This window comes from Podarcis muralis, chromosome Z, assembly GCF_964188315.1.
Source record: "Podarcis muralis chromosome Z, rPodMur119.hap1.1, whole genome shotgun sequence".
NCBI classification, from domain to species: Eukaryota; Metazoa; Chordata; class Lepidosauria; order Squamata; family Lacertidae; genus Podarcis; species Podarcis muralis.
The window spans coordinates 24,180,662-24,201,945 of NC_135673.1; the positions used below are offsets into that span (position 1 = coordinate 24,180,662).

The following is a 21,284-nucleotide window of genomic DNA, read 5'->3' on the forward strand; positions in this document are numbered from 1 at the left end:
GCCTGTAACTGTAGCTGTGAACAGAAAGAGATGGAACGATTAAAATTTTTGCATCAGGACTTCCAATAAGGCAACACTGTCACCTTTTATTCATCTCACACTATCATGTCACATTCTTTTAAAAAGCTAGCTGCACATACATATGTGGGAGAAATATTGATTCAATGACCCTACCTAATCCGTAGTCTCTGGAACAATATGCAAAGTGAAAAACAGAAACCCCTTGAAATTCACCCTGTTCTGAATTTTGCATTGCAATTCTGCAGCCAAATAATGTATTCAAAAGGGCATATACTGGAGTTAAGTGTGCATTAAAAATACATATATTAGTGAACATAACACACAATAGCCATGCTGCCTAGGGCTGATGGGAATTGTAGCCCAAAACATTTAGAGGACACTAAGTCAGGACCATAGGAAGCTACCTTGATGTTAAGAGCTGTTTGACAGTGGAACAGACTTCCACAAGAGGTGCTGGACTCTTCTTCCTTGGAAGTTTTTAAGCAGAGGTTGGATGCTTAAAATCATGGATGCTTTAGCTGAGATTCCTGCATTGCAAAGGGTCCCTTCCAGCTCTATACTTCTATGATTCTGTTATTCTACAACAGCAGCAGCAGCAACAACAACAACAACCAGATCTATTGTGAGATTAAATATTCTGCTGCCTTTTCTGAGGAAACTGTTATGGCCCCTGTAATTCATTCTGGAGGTCCGTTCTTAACCTGTAACTGTTCTTAACCTGAGGTACCACTTTAGCTAATGGGGCCTCCCACTGCCGCCATGCCACCATTGTGCAATTTCTGTTCTCATCCTGAAGCAAAGTTCTTAACTTGAGGTACTATTTCTGGGTTAGCGGAGTCTGTAACCTGAAACGTCTGTAACCTGAAGCGTCCGTAACCTGAGTTACCACTGTAATATAATCCTTGGTTTCAGGAGAACACTTTAAAAACCCAGGTCAGTTTAGGGCTATATGTTTGGAGGATTCAGGATCCTTTGATGTGTGATTTAATTAGAGAAATTAAATGTGATTGCTTTGAGGGGGTTGAGGGACATTAGCTGCAGTGGGCCAGTGAGTCTCCTCTGGTTGCTAAGACACTGAGGGAACGAGAGCTGGCAGGTTGAGGAGATGAGGAGGGAGAGGAAATTAAGATTCCACAGAGAATGCACAAAACATGAGCAATGGCAAGGGGCTTATCCACCTTCAACAACAACATCAACAGAACTCATTTTTTCCTTTGTTATTTTAATTTTAGCCCAAGGTAACATTTTCAAGCTGGATTTATTTCTTCATGGGTTTATTCAGTTCCCCATCACATCAATGAATGCAATATGAGTCAGACTGCAATCCATAGCCCACTTAAACCATCAACATCCCTGACCACTGGTCCTGCTAGCTAGGGATAATGGGTATTGTAGTCCAAAAGCAGCTGGAGACCCAAGTTTGGGAAATATCTATATAGAAAATACTGAGTTAGATGGCAAGTTAAAAATGGTTTACTTACAAACCCTTCAAAGGTCAGATTCACGTGCTTTTCCATACAGCAATTAGAAAACACAGGCAGGAAAATTTATGTTCCAGTGTGGTGAGTGCTTCTAAATTATTTGTTTAGAATCACAAAGATGGCTTGTTTAAGCCACACATTCTGAACTTGGAGCAACTAACTCAGAACTCCTTACTGGTAGGATTTACATGGTGGAATGGAAGAGAACAAAGGCTTGCTAACCCTCCCTTCCAAGGTGAGGTGGAGTGACCTAGCTAAGCCTGGCAGGACAGCTTACTGTATGGTCTTAACCCAATGATTCTCAAACTTCTTTCTCTGGGCCACATGTTCAGAATAAAAATTTCCTTGCGCCACACCGAATGTTTTTATTGATTAGAAATACAACGGAAAACAAAAAGAATAAACTCCTAGCAGTGCTTGATTTTGAAAAGATCTCTATCCATCTTCCGGGGGGGGGGGGCGGGTTTCAGCCAGAACTCATCGGGACTCAGTTCCGGCACCTCTCAGGTGGGTGCCATTGCCATTCTAAGAGAATGAGAGGTGTTCATGGTGAGTTCCAGCACCAGTTTTTCTAAAATAAAAAAAGGACTGCATTCTGCAATATAAATAAATAAATACTACTTTGATACCATACTATACTACACTGAAATGTTTAAATGTCCTTGAATCTTTCTGCTAAACTTGCCATTCTCTCCTGCCACACTACTGTGGTACAGCACACCCTTTGAGAACCACTGCCTTAAGCCTTTCATGCATTAATTAGACTTAAGCATTTTGGTTATATGAGGCTGATTATCCCATACGGGGGTGGGTGGAAGTTGTAATCCAGTAAGGTCTGGAGGGCCACTAGTTTGCTATCCACATTGTAGATAACTTCAATGAGTTGTGATAGCTAGATACATTTAAAGAAAAATCTGCATTGCTGGTGGCTATTGACCTAGGCACATCCCACATGTTTGTAGAAGCCTTTTAAAGCAGCAGTGTGGCTCATGAAGATGAGATTTGCAAGTGGCTAAGAGGGAACAAAGAAAGAAACTCCCAATGGATGCTATTTGCTTTGGGTGGGTGGTGTGGGAACTGATGATGCTTTGCAGACTAACAGCATCAGGATGTTTGCCATCCTGCTCATGCTCAGTAGATATATTTGTGAATACAGCAAACCATGTACATGCAGAATGATGGGCTTGTCAGTGATCTCTCTCTCTCTCAAATAACATTTAAGAAAACAATTAATAAATATGAAGTCATTGAGACATACTTTCCATAAAGGTTAAAGGAGAATCATGAAATAGCTGACTCACTTTAATTTTAAAGGGCAAATCAATACGGGATAAGAGAGAAATAAAATGAGTCACTATAAAATTCATTTAATAAACTGGGGGGAGGGCGGCTAGCAGAGTTTGGATCATATCAATAAGTCCAGCTGGCTTTCTGGCAGTGACGCCTTGTGCCTCAATTTTCTTATTTATTTATTTGTACATCTGTTTCATCTGATTTCAGTAGAACCCTTGCTTCATTCTGTAAACTGCTTTGGGATCTATGATTGAGCAGTAAGACAACACAAAAATGAAACTACCTATGTATATATATGGGGTGTACAGGGGACGTGTAGCACCTCTATTGGGGGACAGGTCATGCTCCTTTGGGGGTAGTTTGTACACCTTTGGTCTCCACCCTGCTCTCAGCTCTCATCTGTGGCTCCTAGAAGCTGTCACCATGCGACCGTGGTCACACCCTGGGAATGGCTTCGACTGACCAGCTAAGTCAGGTAAGGGTAGCAGATGAGTCTCAAGCCCTTGGTGAGGTTCTGGCGGCTTGAGTGAATGAAACCAATAATGGGTCCAACAGTTTCTGATTGTGCTATAGAGGGAAGTGAGGGGCAGATGGGGCTCATCAACCTGGAAAGTTAGCCCATCTAGGAGAAGGAAAACTCTGATCCTAAACCTCTGTTGAGAAAGGCTTCAGAAGTACCGTAAATCCTGAGGAAAAATCTGTACTTGCTGTCTTGCAGGACATCTTCAGGAGAAGAAAAGGCTAAGCAGTAAACTCTACACAAATCCAGAGTGGAGTTGGATGGGTGACTTATACACCTCTGTCTGGCAACTCTTGCAGCCAAGCTGTATTGTTCTGCTTTCCTTTGGACCAACCACAGCAGTGAGATCAAGAGGGGAGTCTTGTTATCTGGGCAGCCCAGGACCTCCATGCACACTACCCAGGCTCGCCCCCCATGAAAGAGGTCACTTCAGTGCTGCTAATGCAGCAAACACAATGTGGGAGCCAGAAGTTATGAGTTACTGCTCTGTACAGACAAAGAAGGTGCTGTGATTCTCCAGTGGCTTGACATCACACCCAGGAGCACACTCCATTATCTCTCAGGACGTGTGGAGGCCAGCAACAACTGTGTCTGACAGTGAGGGCAGAACATAGCCATAGTTGCTAGCATCCACTGATAGCAGAGATACCTTGTTTGTTTATATTTCATAAAATTGTAAAAAACAAACAAAACCCCAACCCTCAAAGAGAATGAAACAATAAAATTCTTAGTAACCATCACAAGGAACTATTTAAACATTAAAGAAATCAGCACCAAACTACAAACAGATTAAAACACACACCAGCATTTGACACATCTGGGTGGGCTTGCCTGAACAACGTTTTTAGCAGAACAGATCAAAATGAAAAAATGCATGCTTGATGTCAATAGGTAAGGAATTCCAAAGTGTAGCTGCCATATCTCCCCAGACTCTGTGATCATCACCTGAGGCCTTTCTTTGTGTGCCTCACCCACAAGAGGTCTAGAGGGTGGCAACATGAGAGAATGGACTTTTATGCAGTGGTTTCCCACTTGTGAGATGCTCTCCCCAGGGAGGTTCATTTGTTGCCTTCAACCCATATATTTAGATGCCAGGCAAAAATATTCCTCTTCTCCCAGGCCTTCAGCTATTTAAACAATCCACGAACTTTTAAACTGGGGTGGGGGTACTGTTTTTGCCTAATACTATGTTATGTATTTTTGTATTTTTATATTGTAAACCACCCTGTGATCCTGTGATGAAGGGTGGTATAGAAATTTAATAAATAATAACAACAATAGATCAAGCTACTAGAAATGTGGAACAGGTATCCTGCAGCACCTCTATCAATGCCAATTCTGTTGACTGAAGTGGCTGAGTGGGTGCATTATGCCGGGAAGGTGGCCTCAAAGGCAAACCTGTCCTAAGTTGTTAACGGCTTCTTATAGACGAACACCTTGAACTTAGCCCGGTTGCGAACCGGGGGCCAGCGCAGACCTCCGAGCACAAGCTGACAGGGTCAGCAATTGTGCTGCAGCATCCTGCACCAACAGCAGCTCGCTCCTCCCTACTCCTCCTCCGCCGTCCCAGCCACCCATTGAGCGCACTGCAGCAGCCCAGTCCTGAAGCAAGCAGCCCCCTTGCTAACCTCCTAGGCAGCGCACGCCGGAATCGCGCACGGGCCAGCGGCAGCTTAGCGGGTGCCCGCGCCTGCGCAGACGGCGCGATAGCATCTTCTCGGCCAAGCCGAATCCGCCGCCGCCTCTTTCTCAGGAGCGGGAGGGGCCCGGGCACGGTTGCTAAGAGACGGCGCCCGAGCGGCCTTTCTGAGGAGCAGCCTCAGCAGTAGCCGCGAAGAAGCGGCGGCGGCGGCGGCGGCCAGGCCAGGCTGGGCCGGCTCCTCCACCTCCTGCTCCGTCCGGGGGCCGCTTCCCCGCCTCCTCGTCCGGGAAGGACGCCCCCGCCCCATCCCTCATGCTGTGGGCGCCGCGGGGCGGGAGCGGCCGCGGCGGGGCCCCCCAAGCAGAGACTCCGCCGCTGCGCCCAGGAAGAGACCGGTGAGGAGGGCGGAGGCTCTGTGCGGCAAAGCGGCCTCCGGGACAGGTGGGTACCCGGCGCCTGCCAGCCTCACCTTCGGGAGGAGTGGGGTGGGGAAAGATCGTCGCCTCCCCTCCCTCCCCCTCGCCCGCGGTAGACCCGGGAGGGGGGCGTCGAGGCTTCCTCGTGGCTTGGGAGAGCTTCCCGTTGCAGGGGCAGTGTACCTGCCTGCCTGCCCACATGCAGCACTTGGGGTTTCAAAAGAGCATTTCCCTTTTGAGGGGCTAGGGAGCTTGTCCGCGCTTATTTAGGGTTTTGTGTGCTTGTGCGTGTTAAGATATCGTAATCGTTGCTCATTTATTTCTGTTCTGTTAGTCCACAACTTGGCAAAAAAGCACACCAAACCAAGCAAACCCCCCAAAAGAAGAAACAGAAGGGTAGGCGCCTGGGGGGGAAAACTTTGGTAAGCCCCCACACCATTGAATCCAATGTGTTTTGACTATACAGTACATGATTTTAGCGTTAAGCACGATCCCTGGAATTTAAACCGCCCCCCCTCAAGTTGCAGGCTTACAGTTTTTTTTAAATATATTTATGATGGTAAGATCTCTTACCTTCTGCCATACACTCCCAACACTCTTTAAATTTTGTTGTTCAGTATTTATTTATTTTAAAAAATTGTGCACCACTCAATTTTTTAAACCCCCCCCCTCAAAGTGGTTTACAAAAACATGAAATTGTAAAATCAAGAAAGATTCAGAACCCCACTTTAAAATATGCAAACGTTAAAATACCAAATTACCTCAACTTTCTAGCATCTGGGTAGGCTTGTCTAAACAAGAATATTTTTAACAGGCGCCGAAAATAGTACAGTGAAGGCGGCTGCTTGATTTCAACAGGCAGGGAGTTCCAAAGTGTAGGTGCCACCACACTAAACAATCAAGTTCTTACAAATGCAGAGTAGGTATTATGTGGCACCTGTAATAGTGCCAATTTTTTATATATTGATTTTATTTAATTAGCATATATTTTATTGCTAACCACCCTGTGAATTTTTACATGGAAATGTTGGGTTATATGTTTAAGTAAATTCTTAGGTGCAGAATAGAGGTCTGTCCTCAGCCTGCAAGCTGGAAATATGTATGGAAAGCTGGTTAGGGCGTAAAAGATTAAAGCAAATAACTCAGCAGGACCCTCTAGGGTTAGATATAGTATACTGCTGGGTGCTGCTGGGAATTTGAAATAACTTAAAAACAATAATTAGCAATTTTAAGGTATTATTTGTTGTATTTTATTTAAGGTGCTTTCACACCACTCTTCAGCCATAACCCCTGCTGCCATTTCTGCTTCCAAATGTCAGTCATAACAGTTCATGCTTTCATTCTGAACAGACACAGCACAAAAGGAAGCAGGATTGGGAGGGAAGGGGAAAAGGAAAAACCAGGTGCTGTTTCTTGTTTACAGAGTTATTGACATGACTAACTGGCATGGGGAGATTTTAGGGAGGTGGGTGAATGCCATGTGTTTCTGGGGCAGATTACTGGGTGGAAATTGCAGGGAAGCATATTTTTGCAGAACATTAGGAGAAACAAACTATGGTAAGAGTTGTTCAGCAATGGAATATATTATCTCAGGACTCTTTTTTTGCTGAAGCTAGATGCCAATCTATCAGGGATGCTGTGGTTGCATTCTGCATTGAGTAGAAGGTTGAACTACATCCGTATTCTTGAACCTTGGGTCTCCAGTTGTTGCTGCTCTGCATCATTCCCATCCATTTTTTTGCTAGTGTTCAGGAATGATGGAAGGTGTAGTTCAACAACTAAGGCTGTTGTAGACTAAGATCTAAGGCTGAAGAACACTGGATTACTTTAGAGGATGCTAGTCATGGACTATAACAATAAAGATTGGATTTGATTACTTCCAAGGTTCCTTCCATCTATGATAATTATGTGGGGATAAGTCTAAGTTCAGCTATTGGCTTTTGTAGCTATTTGGAATCTAGGTTCATAGGTAATATTTTTCTAAACACTGGAGCAGTGGAGGAGCAGTGGACTGATCTAATCATGCCTTCAGTAGTACCAAAAGCATCTGTCTAGCCTTTGGAAAATGGTGTGTGGTTTAGATGGGCTTTTGGCTTGATCCTTCAGCTGATGCAATGGTGAAAATGAATGATATCCACTTATTGCTGCATGCAAAATCTATAGAAAGAACAAGGAAGGTTATTTTATAGGAGTTGTTTCTCTGCATGCTACAGAACATAGAATCATTAGAAATCTTAAAGGGGTACCAAATTATTCAAGAAGCTCAAAGTAGACCATGAAGAATTCCAAAAGGATTATCTCAAGAACGGATGAATGGGCATCAAAATGACATATAAGATACAACATAAGATTGTGCAAAGTGATTGACCTTGGGACACAACCCCCTGCCCTGAAATGTGTCCTTTCATTTATTCACTCTATCCCTAGAGAAGAGATCTTTGAGCTGTGGTTGGGCGCTTACTGTAAACAACAAATCTGTGTGGTCTGTTACTGAAAAAGGTGAGTTCTTTATTAGGAATTGTTAGGGAAGAAACTGAAAACAAAATGGACAGTATCACAATGCCTTTATAAAACTTACATTTAAAATACTTTGTACAGGTCACCACATCTCAAAGTGGACAGCAAAGAACTGAAATTATCACATGATTCAGGTTTGAACAGGTTCATCAAAAAGAAAGACAAGCATTTGGAACTTAGTTTAGAAAGGAGACCATCATGGAGGTTTATGAAAAAAAAATCTCACTCTCCCATAATACTAAATCCCACCAGGGGAGGGTTATGGCCTTTATTCCTTGCTTGTGTGCTTCCTAGAAGCACTTGCCTGGCCACTGTAGAAAATGGGCTGTTGGATTTGATGCATCTTTAGTGTCAACTGACAGGACTCTTCTGAGGGAATATAAACACTGCTGTGTGCAGTTACTCAAAAATTTTGCAAAACAATATTTTTATAGGTTTCAGAACATAAGATACAACATTTAAAAAGAACCCCAGTGTTAATACTTTGTATTGTTCAAAGCTTTAACCTGATTACTTACTTCAGTCACATTTTAAAATATGCTATTTTTTTTTTACTCTTTAGCAAGCTCATTAGAGTGCATTTGTGTGTGAAGTAGTTTTGTAGACTGTTTATTATAAGCATGAATTATATTTTTTCACATATCTACTTAGCCCACATTGACATCCAAATGACAATTTGTGGTCAATATGAACAATTCAGAGAACTAGTACAGTACTCAGTATAAACAGCACCTGTTTTGTTTCTTCCCACTTTGCCTTTCTTCCCACAAGCCTTTGTTTACCTTTGTTGTTCTGTACCTTCTTAATCCCTTCTTGTGGCACACTGTTAGCTGGAAGAATCAGCTTTGGAGTCTGTTGCCATTAGTTACGTCAAATATAACCTGGTGATTTAGTAAATGAATTTTATCCATGTGCTTTTGCTGTATTTTTCGCAGTAACTTTCTGCAAAAGTTCTGAAATTGCAGAACTTGAACTGAAATTCTTTCTAGAACTTTATCCAGAGAGCTATTAACTTAGTCAGAATTGTTGTTTGGTTTGTAGTTGAATGGTACCTACAAAACTAGATCCAGTGTAGCAGTACAATCTTGGGCTTTGTGTTTGGCATCCCACCTCTACATCATTCTACCCAGAACTTTGAAGAAATTTTGACAAGCACAGAACTGGCAGTGATGGCACAATGCTAAGTGCCTTAATATAGGAATGCAGAATTTGTGCCCTCCAAATGTTATTGGTTTCCAACTTCCATTGGCTTGCATGTTTAGCTTGAACTAAATTCTGCTAAATTCAGTTAGACTTACTTCCAAATAAGTGTGCATAGGATTGCAGTTTTAGAAGAGGAAGGCTAAAAAGGATGCAATCCATATCTTTGCCTTCAGACAGAATCTTGCACATGTTAGACCACATGTTAATCTCTGACTGATATATTACCTTTTCCAGCAATTGTGGTGTGCCAGAAGAAGGGAAACAGGAAAACAATTGTGCTATTTCACTTCTTCTTTTTAATAATGCCAGAACAATTTAGTTGAATAATCCATATAGTGAACCAAACCTCCAGTGTAGGGAAATCCAAGACTACATTATGAATTTTCTTCTTTGGCCTTTTAATGAGGAGGCTTATTTTATTCCAAATGCTCTGAATCTGCAGTTGAAGCTACAGGCAGCCAATTTGAAAAGGTGTCGCACTGTAACTTGAGCAAAATTGAATGTTCCACTTAGCACTTCCAACACAAAGACTGTGTGTTTTGGCTGCCTTCTGTTGCCTGACTTTTGCCATGCCTCTCCCTGTCTCTTTTAAAGGTTTATCTTTTTCTTATTAAAAAAAAATAACGGACCCCTTTGATGTCTTCTAAGCAACCTGCTTCCTTTTCTGCTAGTAATGAAATTGTGCCTAGTACCTAAATGACATGTAGATAATATGCCTGACAATTCTGTAGGGCAATTGTATATTATTCTGTTCAGCCGTGTGTTTTATAGCAATATTATTGTGATCTTTGCACCCATAGTACTTCTGACTTGAAACATTGGCCTGTTATGGCTAATAGCCCTGAATGGGGATGGGCATCCAGTCAGACCTAGTGATGTAGATCTCCATCCTTGCATATGCTCATCTCACCTATGTGTGTGGAAGCCTGGTTCCATGTGGAGGTCTACCTTAGTAGGTTTGGAAAACTGAATTTTTCAGAATAAATAATAATAATATTTTAGTATTTATACCCTGCTCATCTGGGTAGGTTGCACCAGCCACTCTGGGTGGCTTCCAACACATATAAAAACATGATAAACATGGTGTGAATTTGCTAGTCACATTATGTTTTTAGGCTCCCGAAGCAATTGACTTAGTGGTGCTCTGGCATCAAAGGAATATATTTTACCAGCAAGTGATGGCGTGACAGCTTTTTCTAAATGCATCTGTGTGGGAGACTGCTCATATGGCAAGCCATTTTTGTGAAATGGCTTTCAGTAATTCTGATAACCTCAGCTATGTACTACGACCCTTATTTATTTGTATTGCGGTGGAATCGCACAATGAGTTCTTTCACAGAATCTTTCCATGTGGAACTGCCTCCATACAGTTGCATCCTCTTGAATGGCAGCCCTGCCGGTATTTGGATATTATGGAGCATTTTCTGTAACTCCGTTAACAGCAACTGACTCATTGTCATTCTAGCTGTAGTTCTATCAAGGTAATGCTAAGGCACATATTTTTATTGTTCTACTGTGGAGGTGGCTGTGGGAGAATAAGAATCAGTAGCTGTTGCGAAAACTCATCCAAAGCCAAATGTACTTTAACAAACTACTTTAATCTGAGAGTCCTGCAGAAGAAGACGTGCCACTTAAACAAACTGAATGCCAATTGCTAAGAGCAGGCATAACCTGAGGTGCTTTCTTCTTTGTTACAATTTGTATAGTTTGCTGTTGGGTGGAGGTGGTTGTCCATAAATGTTTTTCCTGCTTAACCTAAAAACTCTTAAGCAATTTATAAGAGCGCACAGTCTTCTACACCACAAAGTAAAACATGGAATTGAAACATTCTATGATACCTGTTTTGTTTGAATAGCTTGTGGTTGAGAAAAGAAAATCTACCCCTTCCTCAAAAAAAAGTCTGTGCAGAAATATCCTTGAAATGCCCTTGGGCGTGTTGAGAGTAGCCTATTCTAGCTATGGTTGATTCAGATTAAATCTTATCAAAAGCAGCAAAATTTTAAAAATGTGTCATAATATCTACATAATTACAAAAGCAAATAATAAATAGGATGCTTTCTAACAAAAGATTGACACCACATCCTCTGGATAGAATAAAAGAGATGATGCATTGACCTCAGGGTCATACATTTGAAGTGATAGAATTTTTATTTTTTTGAGCAAACTCAAAATGTTTCACCTTTCTCCTCATCTTAGGGGTGAAAATTTGGGGTAGCATTGTAAAAGATCAGTTTCTTTTTGGAAGAGAAGCAACTCAAGACTTATTGTGCCTTTGTAATACTTTGTATACAAATGCAAAAGATGAACAGATATTTTGTGAGGAATAGGATAAGCAGAAGCAAGTATTCTGCTTTGATTTGGATTCATATAATTCCAAAATTCAAAATCCAAACTTAACTCCCTGGCAAGAAGATTAAAACAAGTGCCACTTTTCAGCTCTCCCAGTTTGTAGTTCCTCATGACAAAACTAGCTCCCACCATGGCAAGAGTTTGTGGCACATGGTCCAGATATTTGTGGATTTAGAGGTCTGCATTTCCACTTACTATGGCAGGTGTTTTATCACCCACTGGCAAGAGTGACAATTTGGGGTAGTTCCTAGCCTCACACTCTAGTTTCAAGTTGAACGCCAGCAAGGATCATCTCCACAGTTGTGCTTATTTTCAGAGAGCAAAATATAAAGACAGTGTCCACCTCAAACTCAGACCTGGAAATGAAAACTTGGCTTTCTGTTTGGCACTGGCTGGCTGATAGAATATACTGTTGATATAGTATATTACAATATTCTAGTTTAAGGTTTCTCCCCTTGTGTCTATGTAACATTTAGTGAGAGATGAAGTGGTTCAAAATATCATCTTCGACAAATATTTGAAAGCAAATCTAAATATGTGCTGTTACTGATATCTGCTGTTTGGTTTAGTTAGGTCTGTGTTTTTTAAACTTCCTTTCCTTTTTTTTAAATTAGGAATGTTTGTAGCCGCCATGTAAGCCTGAAGTATAGAGACCCAAGATATGATTCTGGCACTTTAAGAAATATAAGAGACCAGCTTTAACTGTAAGTTAAATTATTTTGTTTGAAAATGTACAATGTCTTAATGTCACTTGATTCTTAACTACAAGTCTGATGAAAACAAACTTTTTATCTGTTAGTGGACACTCCAGCTGTCATGTCTACTTGAAACTTAAGTTTATAGCCATGCAGACACAATCCTTGCTGCTTGAAATGGTGAGCTGGCTCACCTAGTGTGAAGTAAATTTGCTCATGGCAAGCTTGATGGATATCTGTCTCATGATATCTGTCTAACAATCATGACAGGATGTACTGTACTGGGAAAGTATTCTCTCTTTAATAAGGTACTAATGACTATCTTGGGACAATCTCAACTATAGAGCCACAAGTAGAAATGCCGCTTGGGGCAAGATATTGACTGTACCATCTGTTCCTAGCATGTATGAACACTTTAATTGATATATTAAGAAATTCAACTTTTAAATTGATCTTCCTACTTGTCCCTCTCCAGTGGTCTAGATACTGAAGTTGTCCTCCCTTCTTTCCACCAGGAGGCAGGTTCTGCTTAAATTCCGCTCTCAGTACAGGCCTAGATTTCATTGTGAGGGCTCCAAGGGGAGAGTGTTTCTTTTCTTTTCTTTTCTTTTCTTTTCTTTTCTTTTCTTTTCTTTTCTTTTCTTTTCTTGGGAAACCATTGTGCCCACCCTGGGCAAATGTAGTATTTTCTTAGCGATTCCACTTCTTGAAGAAAGCATGTTTTTATCTCTTTCTTCTCTATTAGCTTCCCTTAAATATACCCTGACCATAAATTATCTTTCCATTGATATATAATTTTATGGTATTACTAAAAAAAAAAATTGGTGTTATGAGCCATCAAACCTCGGAAATACACGTTCTCTGGAAGGTTTCCACAATTTTGGCTACTAGTATATAGTTCAGATAACTGTTTATTGAGTGGTGGTGGTCCTGAGGAGTATTCAATCATATGAGCCCCCGCAGCTGGAGCCAGAAGTGTTGCAGTACAGACATAAGCTTACTGCATTATCTGAGGTTTATGAGAAGTAGGTTTTAGTTTGTTGTCCTTTCCCAGGCAACCAAGGGGACAGCTTGATGTAGAATAGTGACGTTAAGATGGGGGATTCAATCACATAATTAAAACCTCTTTGAATGCAGTGTAGGACTGCAGCCTTTGTAGTCTGTCAGCGTTCTTGTATCCTTTAAATACATTTTTTCCCTGATGGGCAAAAATGAATTAAGAGAATACATATGTTACCACCTGTCTGTGCTTAAGGAACAAAAGATTTGGATAGAGGGATTATGTTATTTGCATTATTAACGCTAGACAATTTAACAAATCAAACAAAACTGTGTATCTTTTTTTAAAAAAATGGTTGTTTCGTGTCCATTAAAGTTGGTATGCAAATATTAGGAATATCTCTCAGGTTTGTTTGTTTTTAAATTTAGAATTCACATTGAGACATGAACCATGGAATGTGTAGCAGCTGTTTATTTAGTGCTAGCAGTTTCAAGCATGCAAATAAGTGTTAGGTAAAAATTTTGTGTGATGCCATCTTCAGTAGGAAATTATCAAATGCAAACTTGTTTGGTAGAGGTAATATTTTAGAGCTAGGAGAGTGAATTAAACAAGGAGGGGGAGAACCATGTACATCACATTGAACTCATTGGAGGAAAAGGTGGGATATAAATACAATAAATAAATATTTGCTCCTGGCTAGCCTCCTTCTGTACACAATATGAGTCATGAATCGCCCCTTTTCTCAAGCCATTGCCTCATCTTTTAGACATGCACCGTTTTCAGTTCTCTTGGAATCATGTTTCTTCCTGATGCAAAAATTGGAGATAGGTGTGTAAGATAATTAGATTGAAGAAATAGATCCCTCCCTTATTTTAAGAAGTGCATTTTTTTTATTTGCAAAATTCTTGAGGGTTATGGTGGTGGGAATAGGCATTTTGTGGCTCTAAATACAGTGGTACCTCAGGTTACATATGCTTCAGGTTACAGAGTCCACTAACCCAGAAATAGTACCTCGGGTTAAGAACTTTGCTTCAGGATGAGAACAGAAATCACGCAGCGGCAGCGTGGCAGCAGCGGGAGGCCCCTGAAGTAGTGCTTCAGGTTAAGAACAGTTTCAGGTTAAGAACAGACCTGTAGAACGAATTAAGTTCTTAACCCTAGGTACCACTGTACTAGTTAATGAGTACAAAACAAGCAAAACACACACACACACAAAATTCCAACCCCATAGGAATTCCTTTTCTATAGATTTCGTTGATGAATGCTGTCAATTTTTCCTGGGGTTAGTGATCTTTCTCCTAATAATATGATGATATGAGTAATTTAGGCCAAATTCTGTAGTAGCAAAAGCCTAGATTTTTTTTTATGAAGGAATAAGAATTATCTGGAATGAAATGTTTTTGAAGTTTGTGGTGCGGATAATTGATTAAAGTTCTGATCAACTTTATACTCTTTCTGTCTCAATGAGATTGCCAGTTCTCTGGCAGAATCCCACATCACTCCAATAACATTTGAGCGATGGAGTCCTGTGGGGCAGGCTGTTGCATAAGAGGTACCCATGTTCCATGTCTATAACCATTGCTGTCCCAGTATGGGTTGCTGGCACTACTTTTGGCAGTGCCTGACCATTCTCTTACAGCAGAGGTGGGAAACCTTTGATTCTTCATATGTTGTTAGACACCAACTCCCCTCAGTCCAGCCAGTATGGTCAATAGTTAGGGATGATGGGAGTTGTCATCCTGCAATATGTGGTTCCCCATCCATTTTTTGCATGATTCTATCCTTCACACATTACTTCGGCAAGGTGGGATCCAAATATTGCTACTCAAGTAACATATGACTCTGGTCATAGTCTTCTGTTGTTGAATGAAATTCCAAACCTATAATTTAATACATAGTTTTGGCCTGCAAAGAACTTATATTCACATTACAGTATTTCTTTTTCCTTGTGATTGGTTGCTTTTGAAACAGAAACTGGTTTCTCATAATTTGTGACTGAAAAATTCCTAATGATTTCACTGGACTCTGAGTGATTATGGGCTGCTTGAAAAAGTTTAAATCATCAGCATGTAAATCAAATGCCTTCTTCATAAAATGGTTTTTTAAATGTACTTTGTATCAGGATAAAACAGTGTTGTGAACAATGATTATCTGCCTTTATGCCTTAATTCTTCTAAGAACTGGAGCTCAAATTGTGCAATTGAAAAATTATTATTTTTCATCCTGTTAAAATCCTGTTGTGGTATATAATTACTGGGAAAGCATTTTTATTTTATTACACAGAAAGGTGTATTGATACTTGAGGTACAGTACTATGTGAACAGAATTCAAGTGCTTTGGGAACACTTGTTCTTTTTGAATTGCATTATCAGCCCTACCAGTCAGTCGTGACTCTGCTGAAAAACGGTGTTTAGGTAAGGATGCCCGGTTGCTAAGCAATGGACATTAGAGGCTTAAACGTTTAAAGCTGTAGTGCAAAGTTTCCCTCTTTGAGTGAGATATTTTCACGTTACAAATTGGAAGGGTTTTTTCTTCCTTAAACTGCTATTTAAATATGTATTTTATATAAGGAAGACTATAATAGCTCCAAAGTTATGAAATTTTGCATAATTGGAGATGATTTTATTTTTATTACTGTCTCTTACCATCTTTTAGTCTGTTACTTACAGATGGGGGGAAATTTACCCATTTCCAAGTAATAGTTTTGGTGGTATTTAAAGGCATTTTAAAAATTCTGCTTACTTCAGTATTAGCAAGCAATATATAGCAGCAACAATTAAATATGGAGGGGAAACTAAAGGATTGCTTGGTAGCTCATGAAAGAGATATGCTAGAGATAATGCAAAAGTTGATCACATCTATTTCACTTCACATTTTCAGTTCAGAAGGTGATAATTCGATGGGTCAGCAAGAGGGAGCAGAGAATCTCTACTTGTCTTGGTTAAAAGATAAAATAAAAATAGCAGGGGATTGTTTTTTGCCTTGACAGGGTACATGTTCCTGACCTCTTTCTCAGGACCTGGATAATGTGGTATGGTGAGCAAGGCCAGGTTTGCAAAAGAAAAGTAGACTTGGCTTGCCTGTGGCAGGGACTTCAGAGATGAATGAGAAATTGGGAAGTAGGGTTAGGGAAATAACTGGAAATCTCTATCCTTCCACTGACCTGTCATTCAAAGATGTTGATCTCTTAGCTAGCAACTAAATTTTGTGTCAAGAAAACACATTGCAAAAAAACAAAAAAACAAACTCAAAGCCCCAGGTCAGAATGGACTCCTGCTGAAAGACTGTGTGGCTAGGAATATTCTCCATTGTTCAGTGAGGCCCAACTGGACCTACCTAGAGTGTTCAAGACTTGTTCAGCCCCAGGACTTCCTATTGGGTGCCCTGTTGGTCTCTCAAGCTCTAGCCTTTCCCTCCTTTGGCCAGAATGATGTCATGCAGTTGAACACTTGTCTGATAGCACTGTTGTTTGTTTGTTTTTAAACCAAACTCAAATACTATGTAAAAAATCATGATGTGGGGAAAACCTTGAAGCTAGTCATCACTTCTCATGATTCTTGTCACCCCATTGCTGTACTGCCTCAGCTCTTCCTTGCCTCCTGGAGGGGGCAGCAAACCACAAGAGCAGGCGCGGAAGAAAGCAGCCCACCCAGAAACTTAGCAATATAGATGTCACAAGCATCTTTTTTTAAGCACAGGTACCGGGCTGGTACATGCTTGAAGGAGATGCTGGTCCAAGCTGGCTCTGGGCTTCTTTCTGGGAGCCCCCTTTCTTCTTCTTTTCTCCTTTTGGACTCTCTTTGCCAGCAGGACCTGCCTGAGGGCGCCTCCTGATACTCAAGCTCTTCTGAGGTCTTTGAAAAGCAGGAAGGTCTTTCTGCTTCATCTCCCCAAAGCCTGCCCCCCATGTTGCTGCCCAACCCTGCCTTTTGAATAGCTTCTGCGCTCAGCCAGGGCGCACTTGGAAACCACTGCTTGTCCTGTGGAAAAATACACTGGGGTTATTTACCTCTGAGTTAAAAAAAATAAAAATAAACATTGCCCTGTTGTTTAAGCCCCTTTCCTCCGTTCTTGCCTTCTGTGTCCGTGTGGATGTCTGTGTCTCACCCCCTCGTAATGTTCCCTATTTTCTCCTCCCTATCCTTGAACTCTCCCTAATTCTCCCCTCGCCCCTTTGCTTTCTCACACATTTGTTCCCCCAACCCTATACTTCCTTATGTGTTCCTTCCTTTTTCTTCCCTCCCACCCCCACTGGCAAAAAAGGAGGGAGAAATGTTTTTGTTTTTATTTTCTGGTGTTTACATAGTTCCAACCTTATTTCAGACATTGTGATATCATGATGTTTAGCTTTTGATACATCACCATCTTAAATACCAGACATCACACAGCCCTACCATGAACTTCGCATCTCAACATCTGGGCAGGTCTGTTTGGGTATAGAAAGTTCTTAAGATTGTTCTGGCCAGAAATATCAACTGACCACTTACACGGGGCTTCTTCCCTGTTCACTTTCCATCACCATCTGTTTTGGTTTTATTTCTTCACCCTTCTCTTCATTTGGGCTCCCCCCACAGACATGAAATTAGTTTGAAGACCACAGGTTCCCTACCTCGATGAAAAGGGAAGGGAGAAAGAAGCTTGCTGAGCATTAGGTATGCCATATAGATAAAAACAGTATGGGAAGAAGGAGCAAGCAAGAGGTAAACATAGCAATTACCATACTTTTCTGTGTATAAGACTATGTTTTTTTACTCTAAAATAAGGTTCAGAATCTGGGCTTGTCTTATACACTGATAGTATCTCCCCCCCATTTTCTTAAATCAGAGTCCCCCAAAATAGGGGGTGTCTTGTACATGGGGGTGTCTTATAGATAGAAAAATATGGTTTATCTGTTCTATTCTGTAAGCAGATGTAGTACATTTGTAACCTGCCATATAATGCTGCATTTCCAAAGCAAAAGTTTGACTTGCCTGTCAAACGATTCATTATAGCAAGCTCTAACTCTTAACACCTGCCAAAAAGTCTTCTGCTTCCTTAACCAACTTTGCCCACCCTGTTTAATAATCTAATTGCCCCCTGCTCTTCAGCCCACCTTTTCCTGTAAATCGTTTGGCTAGGAAGTCTCATCTGCAGCAGAAACACATGTAGGGTGCGTTTGCTCACACTTCATTTCTCTGTCTTTCCCCCATTTGAAATGGGGGAAATAGATTCACTGGGGAAGAGCCCCATCCCTTTGGGAGCTTATATTGTTCTGTAATATGTCATGTGCATTAGAATTTCAGTATAGTTGAGTAGCATGGCTTGGAGAGCAAGGCTTCTAATATTTTAGGAACAATTGAGTTATGCATGCAGCATGGATGCTTCTAGCCATGATAGCAGTGCTGTGCCATTGCAGTTGAAGGCTTCAATGCTTCTGAATACCAGTTGCTGGAAACTACAGGAGGGGAGAGGGTTATTGTGCTTTAATCCAGTTTGCAGGATTCCCACAAGCATCTGGATGGCCACTGTGAGAACAGGATGCTGGACTGGGTGGCAACTGGCTCTGGCCTGATGCAGCAGGCTCTTCTTATGTTCTTACACTTGCTCTGTTAGTGCTTGGGGATATCATTATGCAAATAAGTATTAGGTAGGAATTTAGTGTGATGACCACCATTCATGAAAGTAGTAGGAAATCAGCACAGGCAAACTTACTAGTCAGAAATGTATTTTAAAGCTAGAATGATACACTCTTGGATACACTTCCTGCCCTCTCTCCACTGTCTCACACCAGTTACAGAATGCTCATTTTCTCACAACATTGAGAAACATATTGCCCTTTAGTTTAGACAAACTCTTTCTGTCTCTTGGAGAAATTGTGCGTTTTTTCCTGATGGCAGAGGAGAGCCATGGAAAAATTGAACAGAAGCAGGTGCTTACGACTTGGAGAAAGAGAATCTCTTCCTCCCACCATTCTCTTTCAGGAAGTTCAAAAAAGTTTCAGGGAGTTCAAAAAATTTCTTGCAAAGCTCTTGAGGACTACTTAAAAACAAATAGTAATGGTAGGGGTAACCAACCTGATGCCCTCTAGATGTTTTAGACTCCAATTCCCATCACCTCCAATCAGAGTCGGTAATAAAGGAGTTGTAGTTCACAACCTCTGAAGAGCATTGTGTTAGCTACCCCAGGCTTTTTTCGTGGCCCTGAAGAATGTAGTTGTAGTAATAGTAGTAGTAGTAGTAGTAATAATAATAATAATAATAATAATAATAATAATAAAATTTAAAATCCCATAGGAATCCCCTTTGGTATATGTTCCCATGATGGTGTCAATTTTACCTGAGGTTTGAGGGATTCCCTACTGCCACCAAATAATAGTATGATTATGATAGCTAATAATAATTTTGATCAAATTTTGTAAAGGCTAAAGCTTAGATGTGACAGAGACTTAACGGTCATCTAAAGTGGAATGCTTTTTTGAAGTTTGTGGTGCAAATAGTTAACTAAAGTTTCCAGATATTTTTTCAACTGTTGCATTTTAGAGAAAAACACATTTCTGTTCCATGTGGGACAAGCTGGTCACATGAGTGATACCCATGCCACATCCTTACAACCACTGTGATAATACAGGTTGCTGACTGATGTGGATGATTTCGATGTGATTCCATCCTTTACATGATATTTGGAACCATGTGGGATACAGGCATAGGGATCTGCCATGCCAGATACTATTGAATCTGTTGATGGGCTTCTATTGTTGTAGACGGTTGAGTAAAAATTCTAACTCTTTGATTTAATTAAAAAAAAATGCCCCCAGAAGAATATTTGGGAGCAACAAATTGCATCTCAGAACTTATCATTAGAAAATTCCTATTGATTTTGTTATACAGTCAATATGTTAAATCAGGCTGATAAAGCTGTCTTTTCTGTGCGGATCTAACTTCCCCCTATTTATTAAGATGTCGTAGCACTATAGCAACATTAAAAAAAAAAAACAATTTAAATAATTACTCCCTCATAATCACTGATTTAGAGGCAGTTGTGATTCTCACATCAAAGTGCTCCCCCCACCTGTCGCCTTTTAATGAAAAAATGACACAGCTGAATTTTCTTGTTAATAGTCTTTCAACCACAGTTGACAATCACTTAAAAAAAGAAGAAGCAAGATACTCCTGTGAGTCATGGAAGTGGGTGTGTTTCTGCAGAGAGCAGCTTTCGTAACACCAATCCACCAATCTGTCACCAGAGTCGGAAGAATAGAACACCCCTGCACACAGGCTCTGCTTTGCCAAAGAGCTATCTTCTTTACTACCAATGTGAGTTACAGCTAAGCTGCTGCTTTCTTAGAGGCAAGTGGAAGTGAGTATGCTAGCTGTAACAGTAACATGTGCTTGGAGATGAATTCCCCCCTGTAGTTTGCTTTTCAAATCTTGTTTTTGATGTGTGACAAATCTTAAGTGCCTGTTATTCATAATATTGTGGTTCAAAGGAGGCAGACTTCAGTAAGTAGTGTGTGTGTGTGTGTGTGTGTGTGTGTGTGTGAGAGAGAGAGAGAGAGAGAGAGAGAGAGATTTTTCTGAATTGTTGCACCATGCTTGACGTCCTAAAATATGGAAACAAGTTGAAAGTGTGCATGTTGCAAAAATAAAATAAAATGTACATGTGCATAAGATTAATGCTGGAAAAAGAGGATCTTTTGTTAAATTTTGAGTGTATAGAATCTAATGCCCCACTTGGGGGACTGGCAAGTTAACACTTGGCAAGAGCAATTTGCATAAGAGAAAAGACAGGAGGAAAAAGAGTATTTTAACCCTTCCTTGTTAAGTATTTACCCTTATACCCTTTCTCACAGTGTTATTAATTGTTTGTATTCTTGTTCATTGTTTACCTCAGAGATTTAATATTATTTAAGTATAAAAGCTGGTTGGGGAAAGGGTTTGGGGGAGATATGGCTGACAGGGAAACGGATAAGTGCTCCCCTTCTTGAGATTGCTTTGCAACAAGCAGCCTTCAGGCACCTTATACCCCTTATTTTAGATTAGGTCAATCTGCACCCGTATAGCTTATGTTTGTTTGTTGTTTAGTTGTGTCCGACTCTTCGTGACCCCCTGGACCAGAGCACGCCAGGCACTCCTGTCTTCCACTGCCTCCCGCAGTGTAAAGTTCACCAG

The 21,284-nt window shown here is 40.8% G+C and overlaps 1 protein-coding gene across 4 annotated transcripts in view; it reads left to right on the forward strand.

Moving 5' to 3' along the window:
* The first annotated feature begins 5,085 nt into the window (after window positions 1–5,085).
* The window catches only part of ZC3H12B (zinc finger CCCH-type containing 12B), a 37,306-nt gene continuing 21,107 nt past the window's right edge, over window positions 5,086–21,284 (forward strand). For 2 of the 4 annotated variants that reach the window (XM_028714570.2, XM_077922451.1), the window contains exons 1-2: window positions 5,087–5,398; window positions 12,057–12,146. The gene's annotated coding sequence lies outside the window, so the exon portion shown is untranslated. Of the gene's footprint in view, window positions 5,399–7,800; window positions 7,873–12,056; window positions 12,147–21,284 lie in introns of all 4 variants that reach the window. The other 2 variants (XM_028714571.2, XM_028714572.2) reach the window with 2 other exon arrangements.